This window comes from Bubalus kerabau, unplaced genomic scaffold (assembly GCF_029407905.1).
Source record: "Bubalus kerabau isolate K-KA32 ecotype Philippines breed swamp buffalo unplaced genomic scaffold, PCC_UOA_SB_1v2 scaffold_54, whole genome shotgun sequence".
Taxonomy (NCBI): Eukaryota; Metazoa; Chordata; class Mammalia; order Artiodactyla; family Bovidae; genus Bubalus; species Bubalus kerabau.
This window is the reverse complement of record NW_026577908.1, coordinates 98,733-123,186: the sequence shown is the minus strand read 5'-3', so window position 1 is coordinate 123,186 and position 24,454 is coordinate 98,733.

Below are 24,454 nucleotides of genomic sequence, written 5' to 3'. Positions count from 1 at the left end.
GGTCATTGGCATCCCAAAGCTAGCTAGAAGTCAATTATTTAGGCAGGCTTGTGCATAGATATGGGAGAAGGCAATGGCACCCCACTCCAGTACTCTTGCGTGGAAAATCCCATGGATGGAGGAGCCTGGTAGGCTGCAGTCCATGGGGTGGTTAAGAGTCGGACACCACTGAGCGACTTCACGTTCACTTTTCCCTTTCATGCATGGGAGGAGGAAATGGCAACCCACTCCAGTGTTCTTGCCTAGAGAACCCCAGGGACTGCGGGGCCTCGTGGGCTGCCGTCTATGGGGTCGCACAGAGTCGGACACGACTGAAACGACTTAGCAGCAGCGGCGGCGGCAGCAGCAGCAGAAGCAGTGCATCGATATCAAAAGGGCTGCAAACAGTCAGGAAGGATCACATATGTCACCGTGAAACACTACTTCTCCACTTAGCCAAAGCTAACCAAAGATTTCTGTTCTAGGTCAACCTAGAAGAGATCACTTAAGAGGTAAAGAAACTTAAACTCCATTAGCAAAGGCAGTTCGACATCTCAAGAAAACTTGTGCTAGGCACAGAACTCTTTTCTGGGGGTCCAATTTCCCTACAACCTCCTTATCCCATTCTGTACCTTTGCTTCTCCCATCCTGAAACTGCCACCTGTAAGACAGAACTACTTCGTTTTCCTTCCTCAAGTGCCATTGCATTCCACATACTTTCTTGTAATAACAAGTCATACATTTCCCTTCAGCAACCAAGAACTGACTTTTATATTGGCATTGGCTATAGCCCGCCCCCCTCCCCCCACCCCCAAGAACAGAACAAAACAAAACAAAACAATTGCTTTCTTACATTTAACATGTCAGGATGGTGCCAGACACTATTCATGGAGAGTCAAAAATCTCTTTTGTTTCTGTGTAAAAGGGAGGTCCTTTCAAGTCGTGAATGTTTCAGAACTTTCATTTATTTGGAAATGACCTAGCTATTCAATACACTGTCATCACAAGGATAGAAACTCGGGTAACCAAAACACCTGGAGAAACGTTTGTTAGTTCAGTTCAGTTCAGTTGCTCAGTCGTGTCTGACTCTTTGGGACCCCGTGGCCTGAAGGACGCCAGGCTTCCGTGTCCGTCACCAGCTCCAGGGGCTTGCTCAAACTCATGTCCATCGAGTCAGTGATGCCATCCAATCATCGTATCCTCTGTCATCCCCTTCTCCTCTGCCTTCAATCAAGACTATGAGAGGCAGATATTTTAGAGTATAATTATTGTAAAGAGTTTGTCTAAAAGCTCATATCACATTTACATTTTTTACTTTTGTTGTTGTCGTTTCCAGGTAGTTTCTTGCTGACAAGCTTGTGACAGATATAACAATAGAGCAATTTTTACCTCAAAAGAAACCTAGGCACTATGAACATGTTGTGCTTAATGTTGTTGACTCTTAGACATGTCTATAATGGAGGAGCAAAACCAAAAATACTAGATATTTAATATTGACTAGTTCCCAGTTCACGGGACTCTGACATTCATTTAGGTCAATGTTTTCTTGTATTTCCAGCAGTTTGATTTGGAAGGGCTGCCTTGTCTTGAGACCATTGAAATCAGAACACAGAACTTGAGCAATATTATCAAAAAACACAAGGCTCACACTGACACATACCTTAATCCAAACAGACAGACAAGACATCTTCCACGTTTCCGCCTGAGATTTAAAATATTTCTTTGAGCCAGTCTTCTGGGGAGTGGGGGGATGGGGGTGGCAGTAAGGCAGGCTTGGGTAACAAGCTAATTGTTGGTCATTGCATATGCAAAGAACCAGCTTTCCGGGTTCCAAGGAAAAAAGTTTCCTTGGTAACCAACTTTGTCTGGTTCTATAGAATATCATGGCCCTCCTAGGTCAGGTCATCTTACCTTTCTGTAGTCCTCGTTTTATCCCTAAATCATAGACAGCTTGGATTGTCTCTGTGGGGTGTATGTATTGTCCTCATGTTTGACCTGGCGGCAGCAGCGAGGTCCGAGAGCCTCTCCTGGAACCGGGCGTGGGGACGGGGCTCACCGAGAGCCACTGGTGAAGGTGGGCAGCGCCCCTGGAGTGCGGCAGGGGCGGGGCGAACCCGGGCGGCACAGGGCGGGTGTCGGCTCCTGGCGGGGGTAGGGGAGGGCTTCCCAGTTGTGCTCTCGGAGATGGCCACTGCGGCTGGAAACACGCCGGGAGCGCAGCCAGGGTGGGGTAAGCCTGGGCTGCACAGGTCGAGATTCCGCTCGCTGTGGGTGGGGGGTCGGTCCCTGTTGTGCTCCCGGGGGTCGCCAATGTGGCTGGGAACCCGCCGGGAGCCCAGCAGGGCCGGGGCGAAACCTGGCGGCGCGGGGCGGTGTGGGGGTCCGTTCGCAGCGGGGGTCGGCTCCTGGCGGGGGTGGGGGAGGGCTTTCCAGATGTGCCGTTGGGGGTCGCCATTGCGGCTGGGAATGCCCATTTCGTGAACTCCTGGATCCCCAAGGATCGGCATCCATTGGCCACAGCGGAGGGGTGCGGAACACAGGTAAGGGAACGGGGACTGCGTGGAGCAGGGAACCATGTATTCCGCCCTGTGTTGGCACAGTCTCAGAGCTCCCCAACCTGGCGGTCGCAGGAAGGCCTCGTCTTTGGGGTCAAGGCCTTTACCACTCCACCCCTCTGCTGAAAAACCTCAGAGTCTGGGCGGTTTTCCCAAGCAGCCTAGTGTCCGCTGGAAGTCCAAGGGACAGAACCCTGAATTCTGGCCGGCTGGCCCAGCCCTGCTTCTGGCACTTTGTAGGCCAGCGGGCCCTGGAGCACCTGCTAGGATGGGAAAGGGAAGGGTACGCGAATTGCACCCTGGTGGCCGCTGAGGCAGCAAAGAAGGGGGGAGGGCACCTTACTGCCCTTTAATGGCAGACAGAATCTGTGGCTGTCCTGCTGCGTGGGCCTTTTCATGTGGACCTTGCTCAATAAAAGTTTACCGGTGACCTTAGGGAACTTCCCAGTGTGCTTCTGACAGATGAGGGATGCTGTGGAGTTGGCGGGGCCTCTCAGGACTCCGCTGGGTTTGGCGCAATGGAAGAGGGCCTCATCTCCAGGGAAGGCAGGAACCTCAGGCTTCCTCTCCGTTTCGGACTCCGACCGCAGGGTCCCTGCAGAGTTGGGACAGGAGAGTCAGGAATCGTCTTGTCTGAGGAAGGGAACTCCTCTTGCCTGTCGAGGTATTCAGGGGGTCTCAGGCCCCTTGTTCAGCTGTGTGTGGAACCTGCGGGTGTTTCCGGACGATGCACGACGGTGACAGTGCCCCTTCGTGTTGTGCCTTCACCCACTGGGTTGCCTTCGAAGAGGTGTCCGGGCCTCGGGTTCTTTTCAAGAGAGGACAGGGAAATCGGGGTCTTTCGGCATGTGGGACCACCCACGGGGCTAGTCTCAAATTTCCTAGTGAGGCCGGCTACATCCTGAGGTATGCCGGGAAGGCCGGGGAGCCTTCCAGACAACGCAGGGGGATCTACTCTCCTGTCGCCATCAGGAGGGGAGAAGGGGCTCAGATGAAGTGGGGCCAGAACCCTCGGTGTTACCCTCGAGGGAACCCGGCGTGTCGAGGAACTTTTGGGGGTCGCATGAAGGCTGTCAGGGACCGTTTCGCCCTTCAGGGCAGAACAGGGGACTTCCCTTCAGACGCCGTCGCGGGCAAGGGCGTCATCTTGCGAAGTCGTGGGAACCACGTAGTTTTTCTCGAGTTGCGGCGGATTCTTGAGTTACGACGGGGATCTCAGGCTTCCTCTTGGGTTGGCCCTGCGAAGCCCAATCTTCCCCTCGAGTTGCGAGGGAAAGCTGGGGGTTGCGCTCGAGTCACTGCAGGGCCCAAGACACCTCATCTAGGCGTGTGTCCGGGACCTAATATTCCTCTCCAGGGAAGGCAGGGATCTCGTGTTTGCATTCCAGGTTACCCCGGGGAGTCAGGGCTCGTCTCGAGGGGAAGCCAAGGACTCCGCTCTCCCCTTGAGTCGCGACCCGGATCTCTTGGAGCCCCCTGAGCGGCCTCAAGGGAGTCCAGCCTCCTCTTCCGTTTGGAGAGAGGACCCGGGATTGCTCTCCAGGCCATGCAGGAACAGAAGGCCCTCAGCTCGCGAGGACGGGTGCGTCTCAGGGGTTTCCTCGAGCTGCGGCGCCCGTGGGGGTTTTCTCCCGAGGCACGACGAGGATCTCAGGGAGCCTCTCGTGCGGCGCCAGGGAAGTCAGGTCTCCATGCGCGTGGCGAGGGGGAGCGCGTCATGGCTCTCGAGTCACGGGAGGGGACTAGGGCCTCGAGACGCGTTGAAGAAGGACTCTCGAGGTCTTTCTCGGGTGGCGGCAGGAAACCCTCGTTTCCCTCGCCTTCTGCTGGGGACCTTAGGGAACTTCCCAGGGTGCCTCTGAGAGGTGAGGGATCCTGTGGAGTTGGCGGGGCCTCTCGGGACTCCGCTGGGTCTGGCGCAACGGAAGAGGGCCTCACCTATAGGGGAGGCAGGCACCTCAGGCTTCCTCTCCTTTTCGGACTCCGACCGCAGGGTCCCTGCAGAGTTGGGACTGGAGAGTCAGGCCTCGTCTTGTCTGAGGAAGGAAACCCCGCTTGCCTCTCGAGTTGTTCAGGGGGACTCAGGCCCCTCGTCGAGCTGTGTGTGGAACCCGCGGGTCTTTGCGGACGATGCACAGGGGTGTCAGTGCCCCTTCGTGTTGTGCCTTCACCCACAGGGTTGCCTTCGAAGAGGGGTCCGGGCCTCGGGTCCTTCTCAAAAGCGGACCGGGGAATCGGGGGCGTTCGGCATGTGGCACCACCCACGTGGCTCGTCTCGAATTTCCTCGTGAGACCGGCCTCATCCTGAGGTGCGCCGGGAGGGCCGGGAACCCCTTCCGGACCACGCAGGGGAATCGACTCTCCTGTCGTGATCAGGAGGGGAGAAGGTGCTCAGATGAAGCGGTGCCGGGACTCTCCGTGTTCCCTTCGAGGGAACCCGGGGTGTCAGGGAACTTTTGGGGTTCCCACGAAGGGTGTCAAGTACCGTTTCCCACTTCAGGGCGGAACAATGGACTTCCCTTGAGACGCCGTAGTGGGCAAGGGCCTCATCTTGCGAAGACGTTGGAACCACGTGTTTTTTCTCAAGTTGCGGCGGGATTGTCGAGTGACGACGGGGAATTCAGGCTTCCTCTTCAGCTGGCCCAGGGAAGTCCAGTTTTCATTCGAATTGCGAGTTAGAATTGGGGATTGCTCTCGAGACACTGCAGGGCCAAATAGAGCTCATCTAGGCTTGTGTCCAGGACCTAATGTTCCTCTGCTGTGGCGACAGCTATCACGGCATTGCATTCTCGACTCACCCGGGGAATCAGGCCTCATCTCGAGGGGAAGCCAAGGACACCGCTCTCCTGTGAAGTTGCGACGGGTATATCTTGGAGCTCACTGTGTGGCCTAAAATGAGTCAAGCCTCCTGTGGAGTTTGGAGAGAGGACTCAGGATTGCTCTCCAGGCCATACAGCAAAAGAAGGCCCTCATCTCGTGAGGACTGGGGTGTCTCGTGGGTATTCTCGAGCTGCGGCTCCAGTGTGGTGTTGCTCACGAGGTATAATGGGGAGCTCAGGGAGCCTCTCCTGTGGCGCCAGGGAAGTCAGGTTTCTATGCACGTGGCTAGGGGGAGCGCGTCATTGCTCTCGAGTCATGGTAGGGGAATCGCACCTCAAGACGCGTTGAAGAAGGACTCTCGAGGTCTTTTACGGGTTGGGGCAGGAAACCCTTGGTTCCCTCGACTTGTGCCGGTGATCTCAGGAAGGTCTAAGGGTGCCTCTGAGAAGTCAGGGATACTGTGCAGTTGGGAGGGGCCTCTCAGGACTCCACTGGGTTTGGTGCAATGGAAGAGGGCCTCATCTCGAGTGGAGGCAGGAAACTCATGTTTCCCCTCCTGACTTCTCCTGGGCCAGATCTGACTCGGATCGCAGTTTCGCTGCAGAGTTCGAACAGGAGAGTCAGGCCTCGTCTTGTGTGGAGGAATGGAACTCTGCTTGCCTCTCCAGTTGTTCACGGGGTGACAGGTCACTTCTCGAGCTGTGTGTGGTACCTGCGGGTTTCTCCGGACGATACCCAGGGGTGTCAGTGCCCCTTCGTGTTGTGCCTTCATCAAAAGGGTTATCTTCAAAGAGGTGTCCGGGCATTGGGATCTTATCAAGAGCGGACCGGGAAATCGGGGTCTTTCGGCATGTGTCACCATCCACGTGGCTATGTCTCGAATATCCTCGTGAGACCGGCCTCATCCTGAGATGCACCGGGAAAGGCGGGAACCCCTTCAAGACAAAACAGGGGAATCGACCCTCCTGTCGCGATCAGGAGGGGAGAAGGGGCCCAGATGTAGTGGTGCTGGGAACCTCGGTGTTCACCTTGAGTCAGACCGGTGTGGCGAGGAACTTTTGAGGTCGCATCAAGGGTGCCAATACCGTTTCGCACTTCAAGACGGAACGTGGGACTTCTCTTGAGACGCTGTAGGGGGCAAGAGCCTCATCTTGCGATGACGGGGGAACCACGTGGCGTTTCTGGAGTTGTTGCGGGATTCTCAAGTTTCGACAGGGAATATAGTCTTCCTCATGTGTTGGCCCAGGGAAGTCCTATCTTCCATTCGAGTTTCAAGGGAGAGCTGGGGATTGCCCTCGAGTCACTGCAGGGCAAAATAGACCTCATCTAGGCTTGTGTCCAGGACTTAATGTTCGTCCCTAGGGGCGACAGGGATCTCGGGCTTGCATACCAGACTCACCCGGGGAATCAGGCCTCATCTCAAGGGGAAGCAAAGAACTCTGCTGTCCTTTTGGGTCGCGATGGGTATCTCTTGGAGCCCACTGTGTGCCCTAAAGGGAGTCAAGCCTCCTGTGGTGTTTGGATAGAGGACTCGGGATTCCTCTCCAGGCCATGCAGGAAAAGAAGGCCCTCATCTCGCGATGACGGCGGCGTCTCGTGGGTTTTCTAGACTGCCGCGCTAGTGCCGGGTTTCTGACGAGGTACGAGAGGGAGCTCAGGGAGCCTCTCGTGTGGCGCCAGGGAAGTCAGGTCCCCATGAGATGGCTAGGGGGAGCTCGTCATTGATCTCGAGTCATGGTAGGGTAATCGGGCCTCAAGACAGGTTGAAGAAGGACTCTCGAGGTCTTTCTCGGGTTACTGCATAAAACCCAGGGTTCCCTTGACTTGTGCCTGCGACCTCAGGGAGCTTCTCAGAGTGCCTCTGAGAAGTCAGGGATACTGTGCAGTTTGGAGGGGCCTCTCGAGACTCCTCTGCATTTGGTGGAATGTAAGAGGGACTCATCTCGAGTTGAAGCAGGAACCTCAGTGTTCCTCTCCATTTCTGACTCAGATCGCAAGGTCCCTGCATGTTGGTACAGGAGAGTCAGGCCTCGTCTTTTCTGGAGGATGGGACTCCTCTTGCCTCTCGAGTTGTTCTCGAGGTGACAGGCCACTTGTCGAGCTGTGTATGTAACCTGCCCGTTTTTCCGGATGATGCACAGGTGTGTTAGTGCCCCTTCGTGTTGTACCTTCATACTCAAGCCTGCCTTCCAAGAGGTGTCCGAGCATCAGATTCTTATCAAGAGCGGACCGGGAAATTGGAGTCTTTCAGCAAGCGGCACCACCCACAAAGCTACGTATCGAATTTCCCCATGAGACCGGCCTCATCCTGAGTTGTGCAGGGAAGGTCGGGCCCCCTTGCAGACAAAGCAGGGGAATCGACCCACCGGTCACGATCAGGAGGGGAGAAGGGGCTTAAATGAAGTGGTGCCGGGAATCTCGGTGTTCCCCTTGAGTGAGACCGGCGTGTTGGGGGACTTTTGGGGTCGCATCAAGGGTGCCAAGTACCGTTTCGCATTTCAAGATGGAACCTGGGACATTTTTGAAACGCTGTAGCGGGCAAGGGCCTCATCTTACGATGACGGGAGAACCACGTGGTTTTGCTCGAGTTGCGGCGGGATTCTCGAGTTATGACCGGGAATTTAGGCTTCCTCTTGTTGGCCTTGAAATCCAATCTTCTATTCGGGTTGCGAGGGGGAGCTGGGGATTGCGCTAGAGTCACTGCAGGGCAAAAGAGACCTAATCTAGGCTTGTGTCCAGGATCTAATGTTGCTCTCCAGGGGCGACAGGAATCTCGGGTTTGCATTCCAGACTCATCCGGGGAGTCAGTTCTCACCTCGAGGGTAAGCAAAGAATTCCGCTCTCGTCTCGAGTCGCGATGGGTATCTCTTGGAGCCCAATGTGTGTACTAAAGGGAGTCAAGCCTCTTGTGGAGTTTGGAGAGAGGACTCGGGATTGGACTCCAGGCCATGCAGGAAAAGAAGGCCCTCATCTCGAGATGACGGTGGCGTCTCGTGGGTTTTCTCGAGCTGCGGCGCCAGTGTGGGGTGTCTCATGAAGTACCACGGGGATCTCAGGGAGCCTCTTGTGTGGCGCCAGGAAAATCCAGTATTCCATTCGAGTTGCGAGTTAGAACTGGGGATTGCTCTCCAGTCACTGCAGGGCAAAATAAACATCATCTACGCTTGTGTCCAGGACCTATTGTTCCACTACTGGGCCGACAGGGATCTCAGGGTTGCATTCTCGACTCACCCGGAGAGTCAGGCCTCGTCTTGAGGGGAAAAAAAGGACTCCGCTCTCCTGTCAAGTCGTGACGGGTATCTCTTGGAGCCCACTGCGTGGCGTAAAGGGAGTGAAGCCTCCTATGGAGTTTGGAGAGATGACTCGGGATTGTTTTCCTGGCCATGCAGGAAAAAAGGCCCTCATCTCGCAATGACGGGGGCGTCTCGTGGGTTTTCTCCAGCTGTGGCGCCAGTATCAGATTTCTCACGAGGTACAACGGGGAGCTCAGAGAGCCTCTCGTGTGGTGCTAGGGACGTCAGGTCTCCGTGCGTGTGGTGAAGGGGAGTGCGTGATTGCTCTCGAGTCATAGTAGGCGAATTGGGCCTCAAGACGCATTGAAGAAGGACTCTCGAGGTCTTTCTCGGGTTGCGGCAGGGAACCCTGGGCTCCCTCGACTTGTGTCGGTGACCTCAGGCAACTTCTCAGGGTGCCTCTGAGAAGTCAGGGACACTGTGGATTTGGGAGGGGCCTTTCGTTACTCAACTGGGTTTGGTGCAATTGAAGAGGGCCTCATCTCGTATGCAGGCAGGAACCTCAGGGGTCCTCTCCATTTCTGACTCGGGTCGCAGAGTACCTGCAGAGTATGGACAAGAGAGTCACGCCTGATCTTCTGTGGAGGAATGGATCTCCGCTTTCCTTGCGAGTTGTTCATGGAGTGACAGGCCTCTTGTTGAGCTGTGTGTGGAACCTGTGGGTTTTTCCGGATGATGCACAGGGGTGTCAGTGCCCCTTCGTGTTGTGCCTTCATCCACAGGGTTGCCTTCAAAGAGGTGTCCGGGCATCGGGTTCTTTTCAAGAGCGTACCGGAAAATTGGGGTCTTTCAGCATGTGTTACCACCCACGAGGCTACATCTCGAATTTCCTCAGGAGACCGGCCTCATCCTGAGGTTCGCCGGGAAGGTAGGGAACCCCTTGCAGACAAAGCAGGGGAATCGACCTACCGGTCGCGATCAGAAGGGGAGAAGGGGCTCAGATGAAGTGGTGCCGGGAACTTCGGTGGTCCCCTCGAGTGAGACCGGTATGTCACGGCACTTTTGAGGTCGCATCAAGGGTGCCAAGTACAGTTTCGCACTTCAAGACGGAACGTGGGAATTCTCTGGAGATGCTGTAGCGGGCAAGGGCCTCATATTGCGATGACGAGGGAAACACGTGGTTTTTCTCGAGTTGCGGCGGGATTCTCGAGTTACGACGGGGAATTCAGGCTTCCTCTTGTGTTGGCCCAGGAAGTCCAATCTTCCATTCAACTTGTCAGAGAGAGCTGTGGGTTGCTCTCGAGTCACTTCAGGGCAAAGAGTCCTCATCTAGGCTTGGGTCCAGGACGTAGTGTTCCTCTCCAGGGGCAACAGGGATATCGGGGTCGCATTCCAGTCTCACCCGGTGGGTCACGCCTCGTCTCGAGTGGAAGCAAAGGACTCCACTATCCTCTCGAGTCACGACATGTAACTCTTGGAGCCCAATGAGTGGCCTAAAGGGAGTCAAGCGTCCTGTGTAGCTTGGACAGAAGGTTCACGCTTGATCTGCATACCATGCAGTTAAAGATGGCCCTCCTCTCGTGATGACGGGAGTGTCTCATGGGTTTTCTCGAGCTGCGGCGCCAGTGTGGGGTTTCTCACGAGATATGATGGGGAGATCAGGGAGCCTCTCGTGCAGCGCCAGAGAACTCAGGCCTCCATGCATGTGGCCAGGCAGATCGCGTCATTGCTCTGGAGTCATGGGAGGGACTAGGGCCTCAAGACGCATTTAAGAAGGACTCTCGAGGTCTTTCTTGGGTTGGGGCGGGAAACACTCGTTTCCCTCGACCTCTACCGGGGACCTTAGGGAACTTCCCAGGTGCCTCTGAGAGGTGAGGGATACTGAGGAGTTAGAGGGGCCTCTCGGGACTCCACTAGGTTTGACGAAATGAAAGAGGGCCTCATCTCGATTGGAGGCAGGAACCTCAGCTTCCTCTCCATTTCTGACTCCGACCGCAGGGTCCCTGCAGGGTTGGGACAGGAGAGTCAGGCCTCATCTTGTCTGAGTAATGGAACTCTGCTTGCCTCTCGAGTCGTTCAGTGGGTCTCAGGCCCCTTGTCGAGCTGTGTGTGGAACCTGCGGGTGTTTCCAGAAGATGCACAGGGGTGTCATTGCCCCTTCATTTTGTGTCTTCCCCACAGGGTTGCCTTCAAAGAGGTGTCCGGGTATCGGGTTCATTTCAAGAGCGGACCGGGAAATCGGGGTCGTTCGGCATGTGGCACCACACACGTGGCTCATGTCGAATTTCCTCGTGAGACCAGCATCATCCTGAGGTGCGCCGGGAAGGCCGGGAACACCTTCCACACAAAGCACGGGAATCGAATCTCCTGTCGCGATCAGGAGGGGAGATGGGGCTCAGATGAAGTGGGGCCGGGACTCTAGGTGTTCCACTCGAGGGAACCCGGCGTTTCAGGGAACTTTAGGGGTCGCATCAAGGGAGCCAAGTACCGTTTCCCACTTCAGGACGGAACATGGGACTTCCCTGGAGACGCTGTAGCGGGCAAGGGCCTCATCCTGTGAAGACGTTGGAACCACGTCGTTTTTCTCGAGTTGCGTCTGGATTCTCGAAAACGACGGGGATTTCAGGCTTCCTCTTGGGTTGGCCCTGGGAAGCCCAATCTTCCCCTGGAGTTGCGAGGGAAAGCTGGGGGTTCTGCTCGAGTCACTACAGGGCCAAAGAGACCTCATCGAGGCGTGTGTCCAGGACCTAATATTCCTCTCAAGGGAAGACAGGGATCTCGGGTTTGCATTCCAGACTCCCCCGGGGAGTCAGGCCTCACCTCGAGGGGAAGCAGAGGACTCCGCTTTCCTCTCAAGTCGCGACACGGATCTCTTGGAGCCCAATGAGTGGACTCAAGGGTGTCGAGCCTCCTCTTCAGTTTGGAGAGAGGACTCGGGATTGCTCTCCAGGCCAGGCAGGAAAAGAAGGCCCTCAGCTCGCGAGGACGGGGGCGTCTCATGGGTTTCCTCAGGCTGCAGCGCCCGTGGGGGTTTTCTCACGAGGCATGACGAGGACCTCAGGGAGCCTCTCGTGCGGCGCCAGGGAACTCATGTCTCCATGCGCATGGCGAGGGGGAGCTGGTCATCACTCTCGAGTCATGGGAAGCGACTAGGGCCTCAAGACGCGTTGAAGAAGGACTCTCGAGGTCTTTCTCGGGTGGCGGCGGGAAACCCTCGTTTCCCTCGACTTCTGCAGGGGACCTTAGGGAACTTCCCACGGTGCCTCTGAGAGTTGAGGGATGCTGTGGAGTTGGCGGAGCCTCTCGGGACTCTGCTGGGTTCGGCGCAATGGAAGAGGGCCTCATCTCGAGGGGAGGCAGGAACCTCAGGCTTCCTCTCCGATTCTGACTCCGACTGCACGGTCCCTGCAGTGTTGGGACAGGAGAGTCATGCCTCGTCTTGTCTGAGGAATGGAATTCTGGTTGCCTCTCGAGTTGTTCCGGGAGTCTCAGGCCCCTTGTCGAGCTGTGTGTAGACCCTGCGGGTTTTTCCGGATGATGCACGGGGGTGTCAGTGCCCCTTCGTGTTGTGTCTTCACTCACAGGGTTGCCTTCGAAGAGGTGTCCGGGCATAGGGTTCTTATCAAGAGCGGACCGGAAAATCGGGGTTGTTCGGCACGTGGCACCTCACACATGGCTAGTCTCGAATTTCCTCCTGAGACCGGCCTCATCCTGAGGTGCACCAGGAAGGCCGGGAACCCCTTCCAGAGAAAGCAGGGGAATCGACTCTCCTGTCGCGATCAGGAGGGGAGAAGGGGCTCAGATGAAGTGGTTCCGGGACCTTCAGTGTTCCCCTCGAGGGAACCCAGTGTGTCGGCGAACTTTTGCGGTCGCATCAAGGTTGTCAATTACCGTTTCGCACTTAAGGACGGAACATGGGACTTCCCTGGAGACTCCGGGAACTTCGGTGTTCCCCTGGAGTGAGACCGGTATGTTGGGGAACTTTTGGGTCGCATCAAGGATGCCAAGTAGCATTTCGAACTTTAAGATGGAACGTGGGACTTCTCTTGAGATTCTAGCTGGCAAAGGCCTCATATTGCGATGAAGGGGGAACCACATGGTTTTTAAGACTTGAGGCTGAATTCTCGAATTACGATGGGAAATTCAGACTTCCTCTTGTGTTGACCTTGGGAAGACCAATCTTCCATTCAAATTGTGAGGGAGAGATGAAGGTTGCTCTCGAGTCACTGTAGGGCAAAATAGACCTCATCTAGGCTTGTGTCTAGGACATAATGTTCCACTCCAGGGGCGACAGGGATCTCGGGGTTGCATTCCAAACTCACCCGGGGAGTCAGGCCTCGTCTCCAGGGAAGCAAAGGACTCCGCTCTCCTCTCGAGTCGCACCGGGTATTTCTTGGACCCAACTGAGTGGCCTAAAGGGAGTCAATCCTCCTGTGAAGTTTGGAGAGAGGACCAGGGATTGCTCTCCAGGTCAGGCAGGAAAAGAAGGCCCGCATCTCTCCTTGATGGGGGCATCTTGTGGTTTTTCTCGAACTGCGGCGCCACTGTGGGTTTTCTCACGAGGTACGATGGGGTACTCAGGGAGCCTCTTGTGTGGTACTAGGGAAGTCAGTTTTCATGCTTGTGGCGAGGGGAGCACGTCCTTGCTCTGGAGACATGGTAGGGGAATCGGGCATCAAGAGACATTGAAAAAGGACTCTCCAAGTCTTTCTCGGGTTACTTCAGGAAACTCTGGGTTCCCTCGACTTGTGCCAGTGACCTCAGGTAGCTTCTCAGGGAGCCTCTGAGAATTCAGGGATACTGTGGTGTTGGGAGGGGCCTCTCGGGACACCACTGAGTTTGGTTCAATGGAAGAGGGCCTCTTCTCTAGTTGAGGCAGGAACCTCAGGGTTCCTCTCCATTTCTGACTCCGATCGCAGGGTCCCTGAAGAGTTGGGCCAGGAGAGTAAGGCCTCGTCTTGTGTGAAGGAATGCAACTTCACTTGCCTCTCGAGTTGTTCACGGGGTGACAGTCCACATTTGGAGCTGTGAGTGGAATCGGCGGGTTTTTCCAGACAATGCATGGGGATGTCAGTGTCCCTTCGTGTTGTGCCTTCATCCACAGGGTTGCCTTCGAAGAGATGTCCGGGCGTCAGGTTCTTATCTAGAGTGGACCGGGAATTCGGGATCTTTCAGCATGTGGCACCAACCATGAGGCTACTTTTCGAATTTCCTCATGAGACTGGCCTCATCCGGAGGTTCGCGGGGAACGTCGGGAACCCCTTGCAGACAAAGCATGGGAATCGACCCTCCTGTCGCGATCAGGAGAGGAGAAAGGCCTCAGTTGAAGTGGTGCCGGGAACTTCGGTGTCCCCTCTAGTGAGATCGGTATATAGGGGAACTTTGGGGGTCGCATCAAGGGTGCCAAGTACTGTTTTGCACTTCAAGACGGAATGTGAGACTTCTCTTGAGATGCTGTAGGGGGCAAGGGCCTCATCTTGCAATACGGGGAACCACATGATTTTTCTCGATTTGCGGCGGGTTTCTCGCATTACGACTGGAAATTCAGGCTTCCTCTTGTGTTGGCCCAGAAAGGCCAATCTTCTGTTCGAGTTGCAAGGGAAAGCTAGGGGTTGCGCTTGAGTCACTGCAAGGCCAAAGAGACCTCATCTAGGCTTTTGTCCAGGACCTAAGGTTCCTCTCCAGGGGCGACAGGGATCCAGGGTTGCATTCCAGACTCACCCTCGTAGTCAGGCCTCATCTCGAGGGGAAGCAAAGGACACCGCTCTCCTCCTGAGTATCGACGGGTATCTCTTGGAGCCCACTGAGTGACCTAAAGGGAGTCAAGCCTCCTTTGGAGTTTGGAGAGAGGATTCGGGATTGCTCTTCAGGTCATGCAGGAAAGAAGGCCCTCATTTCACCATGACAGGGGCGTCTCGTGGGTTTTCTCGAGCTGCGGCGCCAGTGTGGGGTTTCTCACGAGGTACGATGGGGAGCTCAGGGAGCCTCTCATGTGGTGCCGGGGAAGTCAGATCTTCATGCGCGTGGCGAGGGGGAGCGCGTCATTTTTCTCCAGTCATGGTAGGGGAATCGGGCATCAAGACGCGTGAAGAAGGACTCTCGAGGTTTTTCTCAGGTTATGGCAGGAAACCCTGGGTTCCGTCGACTTATGCCCGTGACCTCAGGGAGCTTCTCAGGGTGCCTCTGAGAAGTCAGGGATACTGTGCAGTTGGGAGGGGCCGCTCCGAACTCCACTGGGTTTGGTGCAGTAGAAGAGGGCCTTATCTCGAGATGAGGCAGGAACCTCAGGGTTCCTCTCCATTTCTGAATCGGATCTCAGTGTCCATGCAGAGTTGGGACAGGAGAGTCAGGCCTCGTCTTGTGTGGAGGAATTGAACTCCTCTTGCCTCTCGAGTTGTTCACGGGGTGACAAGCCACTTGTCGATCTGTATGTGGAACTTGCGGGCTTTTGCAACGATGCACGAGGGAGTCAGACCCCTTCGTTTTGTGCCTTCGTCCACAGGATTGCCTTCGAAGAGGTGTCCTAGCATTGGGTTCTTATCAAGAGCAGACACGTAAATCGGGGTCTTTCGGCGTGTGGCACCAACCACAAGGCTACGTCTCGAATTTCCTCGTGAGACCGGCCTCATCCTGAGGTGCGCCGGGAAGGTCCAGAACCCCTTCCAGACAAAGCAGGGTAATCGACCCTCCCGTCGTGATCAGGAGGGGATAAGGGGCTCAGAACAAGCGGTGCACCGAACCTTGGTGTTCCCCTCGAGTGAGACCAGGGTGTCGGGGAACTTTTGTGGTCACATCAAGGTTGCCAATTATCGTTTTAAACTTCAAGATGGAACGTGGGGCTTCTCCTGAGACGCTGTAGCTGGCAAGGGCCTCATCTTGCGATGACGGGGGAACCACGTGGTTTTTCTCGAGTTGCGGCGGGATTTTCGAATTACGACGGGGAATTCAGGCTTCCCCTTGTGTTGTCCCAGGGAAGTCCATTCTTCCATTCGAGGTGCGAGGGAGAGCAGGGGATTGCTCTCGAGTCACTTCAGGGCAAATGAGACCTCATCTATGCTTGTGTCTAGGACCTAATGTTCCTCTCCAGGGGCGACAGGGATCTCGGGGTTGCATTCCAGACTCACCTGAGGAGTCAGGCCTGGTATATAGGGGAAGCAAAGAATTCCGCTCTCCTCTTGAGTCCCAACGGGTATCTCTTGAGCCCACAGAGTGGCCTAAAGGGAGTCAGGCCTCCTGTGGAGTTTGAAGAGAGACCTCGAGATGCTCTCCAGGCCATGCAGGAAAAGAAGGCCTTCATCTCGCGATGACGGAGGCGTCTCGTGGGTTTTCTCGAGCTGGGGAGCCAGTGTGGGATTTCTCACGAGGTATGACGGGGAGCTCAGGGAGCCTCTCATGTGGCGCCAGGGAAGTCAAGTCTCCATGCGAGTGGCGAGGGGGAACGCGTCATTGCTCTTGAGTCATGGTAGGGGAATCGGGATTCAAGACGCGTTGAAGGAGGATTTTCGAGGTCTTTCTCGGGTTGCGTCAGGAAACCCTGTGTTCCCTCGACTTGTGCCGGTGACCTCAGGGAGCTTCTAAGGGTGCCTCTGAGAAGTCGGGATACTGTGGATTTGGGAGGGGCCTCTCGGGCCTCCACTGTTTTTGGTGTAATGGAAGAGGGCCTCATCTCGAGTGGAGTCAGGAACCTCAGGGTTCCTCTCCATTTCGGACTCCGATCGCAGGGTCACTTCAGAGTTGGGAGAGGTGAGTCAGGCCTCGTCTTGTGTGCAGGAATGGACCTCCGCTTGCCTCTCGAGTTGTTCACTGGGTGACAGGCACTTGTTGAGCTGTAAGAGTAACCTGCGGTCTTTTCTGGACGATGCACGGGGTTGTCAGTGCCCCTTTGTGTTGTGCCTTCATCCACACTATCTTCTTATAGGTGTCTGGGCATCGCGTTCTTATCAAGAGCGGATCGGGAAATCGCGGTCCTTCGGCATGTGGCACCACCATCGAGGCTACGTCTCGAATTTCCTCACGAGACAGCCTCATCTGAGGTGCGTGGAGAAGGTCGGGAACCCCTTGCAGACAAAGCAGGGGAATCGACCCTCCTTTCGTGATCAGGAGGGGAGAAGGGGCTCAGATGAAGTGGTGCCAGGAACCTCGGTGTTCCCCTCGAGTGCGACCCGTATGTCGGGGAACTTTTGGGGTAGCATTAAGGGTGCCAAATATCATTTCGCACTTCAAGACAGAATGTGGGACTACTCTTGAGACGCTGGAGCAGGCAAGGGCCTCATCTTGCAATGACGGGGGAATCAAGTGGTTTTTCTCGAGTTGAGGTGGAATTCTCGAATTACTACTGGGAATTCAGGCTTCCTCTTGTGTTGGCCCAGGGAGGTCCATCTTCCGTTCGGGTTGCGAGGGAAAGCTGGGGAGTGCTCTCGAGTTACTGCAGGGCAAAAGCGACCTCATCTAGCCTTGTGTTCAGGACCCAATGATCCTCTCCAAGGGCGACAGGGATCTCGGGTTTGCATTACAGACTCACCCGGGGAGTTAGGCCTCGTCTCGAGGGGAAGCAAAGGACTCGGCTCTCCTCTCGAGTTGCGACGCGTATCTCTTGGAGCCCACTGAGTGGTCTAAAGGGAGTCAACCCTCCTCTTCAGTTTGGAGAGAGGACTCGGGATTGCTCTCCAGGCCATGCAGGAAAAGAAGGCCCACATCTCGAGATGACGGGGGCGTCTCGTGGGTTTTCTCGAGCTGTGGCGCCAGTGTGGGGTTTCTCACGAGGTACGACGGGGAGTTCAGGTAGCCTCTCGTGTGGCAACAGGGAAGTCAGGTCTCCATGGGCGGGGCAAGGGGGAGCGCGTCATTGCTCTCCAGTTAGGGTAGGGGAATCGGGCCTCATGACGGGTTGAAAAAGGACTCTCGATGTCTTTCTAGGGTTGCGGCAGGAAACCCTGGGTTCCCTTGACTTGTGCCGGTGACCTCAGGGAGCTTCTCAGGGTGCCTCTGAGAAATCAGGGATACTGTGGATTTGGGAGAGGCCTCTCGGGACTCCTCTGGGTTTGGTGCAATGGAAGAGAGACTCATCTCGAGTTGAGGCAGGAACCTCAGGGTTCTGCTCCTGACTTCCTGGAGCCGGATCTGACTCAGATTGCAGGGTCCCTGCTGAGTTTGCTCAGAAGTGTCAGGTCTCGTGTTCTGCGGAGGAATGGAACTCCGCTTACATCTCAAGTTGTTCAATGATGACACCACTTTTCGTGATGTGTGTGGAACCTGCGGGTTTTTCGGAGATGCACGGGGGTGTCAGTGGTCCTTCCTGTTGTGCCTTCATCCACATTGTTGCCTTCGAAGAGGTGTCCGGGCATCGGGTTCTCCTCAAGTGCGGACCGGGAAATCGGGGTCTTTCAGCATGTTGCACCACCCACGAGGCTACGTCTCGAATTTCCTCGGGAGATCGGCCTCATCTTGAGGCGCGCAGGAAAGTCCGGGAACCCTTTCCAGACAAAGCAGGGGAATCGACCCTCCTTTCGGGATCAGGAGGAGAGAAAGGGCTCAGATGAAGTAGTGCCGGGAACCTCGGTGCTCCCCTTGAGTGAAACTGGTAAGTCGGGTAACTTTTCGGGTTGCATCAAGGGTGCCAAGTACCGTTTCGCACTTCAAGACGGAACCTGGGTCTTCTCTTGAGACGCTGTAGTGGGCAAGGGCCTCATCTAGCGCTGACGGGGGACCCACGTGTTTTTTCTCGAGTTGCGGCCGGATTCTTGAGTTACGACGGGGAATACAGGTTTCCTCTTGTGTTTGCCCAGGGAAGTCCAATCTTCCATTCGAGTTGCAAGTGAGAGCTGGAGATTGCTCTCGAGTCACTGCAGGGCAAAATAGAGCTCATCTAGATTTGTGTCCAGGACCGAGTTTTTCTCTCCAGGGGCGACAGGGATCTCGGGGTTGCATTCCAGACTCACCCGGGGAGTCAGGCCTTGTCTCGAAGGGAATGAATGGACTCCGCTCTCCCCTCGAGTCACGACGGGTATCCGTTGGAGCCCAAGAATGGCCTAAATGGAGTTAAGCCTCCTGTGGAGTTTGGAGAGAGGACTCGGGATTGCTCTCTAGGCCATGCAGGAAAAGAAGGCCCTCATCTCGCGATGACGGGGGCATCTCGTGGGTTTTCTCAAGGTGCAGTGCCTGGTTGGGGTTTCTCACAAGATAGGACGGGGAGCTCAGGGAGACTCCTGTGGTGCCACGGAAGTCAGGTCTCCATGGACGTGGCGAGGGGGAGCGCCTCATTGCTCTCGAGTCATGGTAGGGGAATCGAGCCTCAAGACGCTTCGAAGAAGAACTCTCGAGGTCTTTCTTGGGGTGTGGCAGGAAACCGTGGGTTCCCTTGACTTGTGCCCATAACCTCAGGGAGCTTAGTGGGGTTCCTCTGAGAAGTCAGGGATACTGTGGAGTTGAGAGGGGCTTCTCGGAACTTCACAGGGACTGGTGCAATTGAAGAGGACCTAATCTCGGATTGAGGCAGTAATATCAGGGTTCCTCTCCATTTCTGACTCGGAGAGCAGGGTCCCTGCAGAGTTGGGACAGGAGAGTCAGACCTCGTCTTGTGTAGAGTAATGGAACTCCGCTTGCCTCTCGAGTTGTTCACGGGATGACAGGCCACCTGTCGAGTTGTATGTGGAACCTGCGGTTTTGGGGGACGATGCACAGGGGTGTCAGTGCCCCTTCGTTTTGTGCCTTCATCCACAGGGTTACCTTCGAAGAGGTGACCGGGCATCGGGATCTTATCAATAGCGGACCAGGAAATCGGGGTCTTTCAGCATGTGGCACAACACACGAGGCTACGTCCCAAATTCCCTCGTGAGACTGGCCTCATCCTGAGGTTCGCCGGGAAGTCTGGGAACCCCTTCGAGACAAAGCAGGGGAATCGACCCTCCTGTCGCCATCAGGAGGGGAGAAGAGGCTCAGCTGAAGCAGTGCTGGGAACCTCCATGTTCTTCTCGAGTGAGACCGGGGTGTCAGGGAAATTTGGGGGTCGCATCAAGGGTGCCAAGTACCGTTTCACACTTCAAGACGGAACATGGGACTTCCCTGGAGACGCTATAGCTGACAGGGGCCTCATATTTCGATGACGGAGGAGCCACGTTGTTTTTCTCCAGTTGCCGCGGGATTCTCGAATTACAACGGGAAATACAGGCTTCCTCTTGTGTTGGCCCAGGGAAGTCCAATCATCCATTCGAGTTGCGAGGGAGAGCTGGGGATTGCACTTGAGTCAATGCAGGACAAAAAAGACCTCATTTAGGCTTGTGTCCAGGACCGAGTTTTCCTCTACAGGGGCGACACGGATCTCGGGATCCCATTCCAGACTCATCCAAGTAATCAGGCCTCAGCTCGAGGGGAAGCAACGGACTCCGCTCTCCTCTAGAGTAGCGACGTGTATCTCTTGGAGGCTACTGAGTGGCCTAAAGGGAGACAGGCCTCCAGTGGAGTTTGGAGAGTGGACTCGGGATTGCTCTCTAGGTCATGTAGGAAAAGAAGGCCCTCATCTTACGATGACGGGGGCGTCTCATGTGTTTTCTCGAGCGGAGGTGCCAGTGTGGGGTTTTCATGAGGTAGGACGGGGAGCGCAGGGAGCCTCTCGTGTGGCGCCAGGGAAGTTAGGTTTCAATGGGCGTGGCGAGGGAAATGCGTCATTGCTCTCCAGTCATGGTAGGGTATCGGGCCTCAAGACGCGGTAAAGAAGGACTCTCGAGGTCTTTCTCAGAATGCAGCAGGAAACCCTGGGTTCACTCGACTTGTGCCAGTGACCGCATAGAGCTTCTGAGGGTGCCTCTGAGAAGTCAGGGATACTGTGGAGTTGGGAGGGGCCTCTCGGGACTCCACTGGGTATGGCGCAATGGAAGAGGGCCTCATTTCGAGTTGATGCAGGAACGTCAGGTTTCATCTACATTTCTGACTCCGATCGCACGGTCCCTGCAGAGTTGGGAAAGGAGAGTCAGGCCTTCTCTTGTGTGGAGGAACGGAACTCCGCATGCCGCTCTAGTTCTTCAAGGGATGACAGGACACTTGTCGATCTGTGTTTGGAATCTGCGTGTTTTTCCGTACTATGCATGGGGATGTCAGTACTCCTTCGTGTTGTGCATTCATCCACAGGTTTGCTTTCGAAGAGGTGCCCGGGCATCGTGTTCTTATTAAGAGCGGACCGGGAAATCGGGGTCTTTCCGCATGTGGCACCACCCACCAGGCTACGTCTCGAATTTCCTAGTGAGACCGGACTCATCCTGAGGTGCGTCGGGAACGTCGGAACCCCTTGCAGACAAAGCAGGGGAATCGACCCTCCTTTCTTGATCAGGAGGGGAGAAGGGGCACAGATGAGGTGATGCCGGGAACCTCGGTGTTCCCCTCGAGGGAACCCGGCGTGTCGGGGAACTTTTGGGGGTAGCAGGAAGGCTGTCAGGGACCGTTTCGCCATTCAGGGCGGAACAGGGGACTTCCCTTGAGACGCGGTCGCGGGCAAGGGCCTCATCTTGCCATGAGGTGGGAACCACATGGTTTTTCTCGAGTTGCGGCGGGATTCTCGAGTTACGACGGGGATCTCAGGCTCCCTCCTGGGTTGGCCCTGGGAAGCCCAATCTTCCCCTCGAGTTGCGAGGGAAAGCTGGGGGTTGCGCTCGGGTCACTGCAGGGCCGAAGAGACCTCACCTAGGCGTGTGTCCAGGACCTAATATTCCTCTCCAGGGAAGGCAGGGATCTCGGGGTTGCATTCCAGGCTCCCCCGGGGAGTCAGGCCTCGTCTCGAGGGGGAGCCAAGACTCCGCTCTCCTCTCGAGTCGCGACACGGGTCTCTTGGAGCCCCCTGAGCGGCCTCAAGGGAGTCCAGCCTCCTCTTCCGTTTGGAGAGAGGACCCGGGATTGCTCTCCAGGCCATGCAGGAAAAGAAGGCCCTCAGCTCGAGAGGACGGGGCCGTCTCAGGGGTTTCCTCGAGCTGCGGCGCCCGTGGGGGTTTTCTCCCGAGGCACGACGAGGATCTCAGGGAGCCTCTCGTGCGGCGCCAGGGAAGTCAGGTCTCCATGCGCGTGGCGAGGGGGAGCGCGTCCTGGCTCTCGAGTCACAGGAGGGGACTAGGGCCTCGAGACGCGTTGAAGAAGGACTCTCGGGGTCTTTCTCGGGGGGCGGCGGGAAACCCTCGTGTCCCTCGCCTTCTGCCGGGGACCTTAGGGAACTTCCCAGGGTGCCTCTGAGAGGCGAGGGATCCTGTGGAGGTGGCGGGGCCCCTCGGGACTCCGCTGGGTCTGGCACAACGGAAGAGGGCCTCACCTCGAGGGGAGGCAGGAACCTCAGGCTTCCTCTCCGTTTCGGACTCCGACCGCAGGGTCCCTGCAGAGTTGGGACAGGAGAGTCAGGCTACGTCTTTTCTGAGGAATGGAACTCCGCTTGCCTCTCGAGTTGTTCATGGTGTTTCAGGCCCCTTGTAAAACTGTGTGTGGAATCTGCAGGTTTTTCCAGACCATGCACGGGGGTGTCAGTGACCCTTCGTTTTTGTCTTCATCCACAGGGTTGCCTTCGAAGAGCTGTCCGGGCATCGAGTTCTTATGAAGAGCGGACCGGGAAATCGAGGTCGTTCAGGATTTGGCACCACCCACGTGGGTTGTCTCGAATTTCCTCATGAAATCGGCCTCATCCTGAAGTGTGCCGCGAAGGTCATGAAACCCTTCCAGACAAAGCAGAGGAATCGACCCTCCTGTGGCGATCAGGAGGGGAGAAGTGGCTCAGATGATGTGCTGCTGGGAACCTCGGTGTTTCCCTCAAGTGAGACAGGTATGTCGGGTAACTTTTGGGGTCCCATAAACCGTTCCAAGTACCGTTTCGCTCTTCAAAATGGAACGTGGGACTTCTCTTGGGGTGCTCCAGCGGGCAAGGGCCTCATCTTGGAATGACTGGGGAACCACTTGGTTTTTCTCGAGTTGCGGTGGGATATTTGAGTTACCACAGCGAATTCATGCTTCCTCTTGTGTTGGCCCACAAAAGTCTTATCTTCCATTCGAGATTCGAGGAAGATCTGGAGGTGCGCTCTAGTCACTGAAGGCAAAAGAGACCCTACCAAGGCTTGTGTGCAGGACCTAATGTTCATGTCAAGGGGCGACAGGAATCTCGGGGTTGCATTCCAGACTCGCCTTGGATTCAGGCCTCGTCTCGAGGGGAAGCAAAGGACTCTGCTCTCCTCTCGAGTCAGACGGGTATGTCTTGGAGCCCACTGAGTGGCTTAAAGGGAGTCAAACCTCCTCTGGTGTTTGGAGGGAGGACACGGGTTTGCTCTCCAGACAATGCAGGAAATGAAGGCCCTCATCTCCCGATGACTGGGGCGTCTTGTAGGTTTTCTCGAGCTGTGGCGCTAGTGTGGGGTTTCTCACAAAGTAAGAATGGGAGCTCAGTGAGCCTCTCACGTGGTGCCAGGGCAGTCAGGTCTCTATGCACGTGGTGAGAGGGAGCCCGTCATTGTTCTCGAGTCATGGTAGGGGAATTGGGCCTGAAGACGTGTTAAAGAAGGACTCTCGAGGTCGTTCTTGGGTTGCAGAAGGAAACCCAGGGTTCCCTTGACTTGTGCCTGTGACCTCAGGGAGCTTCTCAGAGTGCCTCTGAGAAGTCAGGGTCACTGTGGAGTTGGGAGGGGCCTCTCGAGACTCCTCTGCATTTGGTGGAATGTAAGAGGGACTCATCTCGAGTTGAAGCAGGAACCTCAGTGTTCCTCTCCATTTCTGACTCAGATCGCAAGGTCCCTGCATGTTGGTACAGGAGAGTCAGGCCTCGTCTTTTCTGGAGGATGGGACTCCTCTTGCCTCTCGAGTTGTTCTTGAGGTGACAGGCCACTTGCCGAGCTGTGTGTGTAACCTGCCCATTTTTCCGGATGATGCACAGGTGTGTTAGTGCCCCTTCGTGTTGTACCTTCATACTCAAGGCTGCCTTCCAAGAGGTGTCCAAGCATCGGATTCTTATCAAGAGCGGACCGGGAAATTGGAGTCTTTCGGCAAGTGGCACCACCCACAAAGCTACGTATCAAATTTCCCCATGAGACCGGCCTCATCCTGAGTTCTGCAGGGAAGGTCGGGCCCCCTTGCAGACAAAGCAGGGGAATCGACCCACCGGTCACGATCAGGAGGGGAGAAGGGGCTTAAATGAAAGTGGTGCCGGGAACCTCGGTGTTCCCCTTGAGTGAGACCGGCGTGTTGGGGGACTTTTGGTGTCGCATCAAGGGTGCCAAGTACCGTTTCGCATTTCAAGACGGAACCTGGGACATCTTTTGAAACGCTGTAGCGGGCAAGGGCCTCATCTTGCGATGAGGGGAGAACCACGTGGTTTTGCTCGAGTTGCGTCGGGATTCTCGAGTCATGACCGGGAATTTAGGCTTCCTCTTGTTGGCCTTGAAATCCAATCTTCCATTCAGGTTGCGAGGGGGAGTTGGGGATTGCGCTAGAGTCACTGCAGGGCAAAAGAGACCTAATCTAGGCTTGTGTCCAGGATCTAATGTTGCTCTCCACTGGCGACAGGGATCTCGGGTTTGCATTCCAGACTCATCCGGGGAGTCAGTTCTCACCTCGAGGGTAAGCAAAGAATTCCGCTCTCGTCTCGAGTCGCGATGGGTATCTCTTGGAGCCCACTGTGTGTACTAAAGGGAGTCAAGCCTCCTGTGGAGTTTGGAGAGAGGACTCGGGATTGGACTCCAGGCCACGCAGGAAAAGAAGGCCCTCATCTCGAGATGACGGTGGCGTCTCGTGGGTTTTCTCGAGCTGCGGCGCCAGTGTGGGGTGTCTCATGAAGTACCATGGGGATCGCAGGGAGCCTCTTGTGTGGCGCCAGGAAAATCCAGTATTCCATTTGAGTTTCAAGTTAGAACTGGG